We start from the raw sequence: 2828 nt of genomic DNA, 5'->3' as shown, positions 1-2828 counted from the left end.
ATCAGTCCTCCTCTCTTCTTTTCGCTTCTGCTTGGATTTTATGAAAACAATGGCTCTGATGGATTTGCGCCTGTACTAGTGCTTGGGAAAGGTCCATCCAGGAATGGGCACAGTCACATGATGAGTGAGATGGCATCATCCCCCAAAATAAACTAAAACAAAACAAAAAATAAAAGAACAGGACTAGAAAACTCAATTTTTTTTGACAAATCTAAAAAAAGGGGACAAGAACAGTAGCATTTGTTCTTCCCATGGGACAGGAATGAAGAGGGAGGAGGGAAGAGAGACTTGATTTCTTCTGTTCACAAGAGAATGGTTGGAGGAGATTCTTCAGAGTTTTTCAGGGGATGGGACCCAAATGTAGTGCCCAGACTGTTCATCAAAGATTTATTTGATTTTGTTATAAATCTCTTCCAGTGAGTCACCCTGTACAATGGCTATAAAGTACTCTCCAAACTCCTGCTCCAGTAACATGGCTTTGTCATAGACCTTATTTGCTTGTTCATATGTCTGCCTTCGGTTCATTTTCATAAGAGCTTCAATGCACTTGGGTTTGATGAAAATGGCAATAGGATAAAGTTGTGCTTGCTGCAGTCTCTTGACAGTATTTCCAGAAACATCTAAGATGCAGTGCTTTGCCCTCTCTGCTAAGATGCAGTGCTTGGTCCTCTCTGCAACTGCCCACACTGACTGGATGCTAGTCCCATATAGATTATCATTGAATTGGCCTGCCTCAATGAATTTGTTGTCCTGAATATCCTTCTCCATTTGTTCTTGGGACACCACAAAGTTGTAATCTTGTCCATCTACCTCATTAGCACACCAAGGTCTGGTAGTATGCGGCACATAGGATCCAAATTTATGTGGGAACTCAGATATCAGGTCATTGTTGACTGGGTCCTTCATTGGGCCCAGGATGATCACAGGTCTTGCATCATGAATTTCTTGCCATGTCACAGGCTCATATGACAAAATAGCATCCTCTTGTCCTTTGGAACTGCTTTTGTTATCACTGGTGTTGGATGTCACTCCCTCTGACATACAAAGACCTCTTCTTACTGGTTTGGAGGGACTCAGACCCAGAGCTCATGCTGCTATTCATCATTTGTTCTCATTAAGTCATGTATCTTCAATTCAAAGTGACTATACTCTGGGGCCCTGTTGGAGTCCAGGTCTAGTGCTGAGATAGCACCAGCTCAGGCCAGTCCCTCCATCCCGCACGAGAGACCACAGACACCAATACTACGAAATCTTAATACCACATTGTTACACACTGTTCTTACCCTCCTAAAAGTCTGTGATGCTTATGGCTCATTTTAAAATTTCGACTATTCACTGTCTAAGCATAAGATAATAAGGTTAAGGAGTGGAGGTACAGATAAAGAAAAGAGAACATCTTTCGAGATTTCTTCTAATATAAAAGTCAGATTATTTCTTTTCAGATCACTATCCTTTTAGAACTTATGCTCCTGACATGGTACTTAGTATCCAGTAGTTGACTATAGCTTGGTTCTTCAATAATTCTAAAAGTCACTTTGTTGATTACAGACATTAAAATATTCATTTTTGAGAAAGGGGAAAAAAGAACATGATATCACTATGCATAAGACTTGTTTTTGGAAAATGGAGTTCTGAATGCATGTTATTGTGTATTTATGGTGTGTGAAAGGAACTCTTTGTCATTGTCTGATTTATATTCTTCATGCCTAAGAGTTAAATTCAAAGAAACAGCCAAAACTAAGCCATACCAACAACCTGTGTGTGGTATGGAGGATTCCAAAGCTTCATTTCTTTTGTTTAAATGTTAACAGTCAGTAGATGGTATTTACAACCATAAGTACTACATAAATACACTGATATTATTGTGATGATTAGACAATGGTGTGTGTAGATGTGTGTGAATATAACATGTATATATGTTACATTTGAAATGTGTGTCCCCAAACAAGTGTACATGTATTTATGTTAGGAGGGAGAAAAAAATAAAAGAAAGAAGGAAGAAGTCTAAATTAGCATATCACTGAATTGACTGATTTTAATTGACTTTTTAAAAAGAAAGTTGTACATTGGATGAAAGGCTCATTAATTAATAATCTGCATGCCAGTTTATATCCACTTAGCAGTGAAAAATAATATATCGTGATTCAGTATATGAAAGAAAAACATACGTTGTAAAAACCTTATACTGCAGAGTACAGAAAAAGGAAAAGAGAAGTCATTCGTGCAGTGTGAAGTTAAACTGAATTATTGATTTATAGTCTAAAGCAAGTACATGTAAGAAAGTGTGGGCATGTTTCAGTGGAAACCCATAAATCAGAATTGGTCTGACAAGGAAAACAAACAAACATAAAATTTGTATTCAAGTACAAAAGCCTAGGATTTCCTAGAATCAGGAAGCTCTTCAGTTATACAGAGAACTATAATAGATATAAAATGTATCACAACAACAAATACTACTATTATAAATACAGGAATTATGCACCTAATATAAAACAATATTTATGGTTCCTTTACAAGGGCAAGCAGTTAGCCAAGTTACCAAATGTACTTACCATTTGTGAAGTAGTCTACCCAAAGAAGATAGCTTTGTTCTGATGCTGTGTTTTCCTGAGAGCAGTGTGTCTCCAAGGAGCATCAGCACCACCTGAGACATTCTTAGAAATGCAAATTCTTGGGTCCCACCCTAAATGAACTAAATCAGAAAATCCTGGGGAAGGCCCACCTAACAGGTGGTTCTCTGGCATCCAAAAGTTTGAGAAGCACTAACTTAGCAATATAGTAGAGAAAGAAGCAGCAACTCCACTCTGCCTTCAAAAGCCAGTATAAAA

General features: G+C 37.8%; 1 pseudogene; it reads right to left on the bottom strand.

Moving 5' to 3' along the window:
• Positions 1-330: 330 nt before the first annotated feature.
• On the bottom strand, positions 331-1041 carry LOC100951805 (annotated as a pseudogene).
• Between the last annotated feature and the right edge of the window lie 1787 nt (positions 1042-2828).

The sequence above is a fragment of the Otolemur garnettii genome, unplaced genomic scaffold, assembly GCF_000181295.1.
Source record: "Otolemur garnettii isolate 467f Iridium unplaced genomic scaffold, OtoGar3 scaffold00131, whole genome shotgun sequence".
Lineage (NCBI taxonomy): Eukaryota > Metazoa > Chordata > Mammalia > Primates > Galagidae > Otolemur > Otolemur garnettii.
Note: the sequence above shows the minus strand (reverse complement) of the source record. Positions and strands in the feature narration are given on the sequence as shown.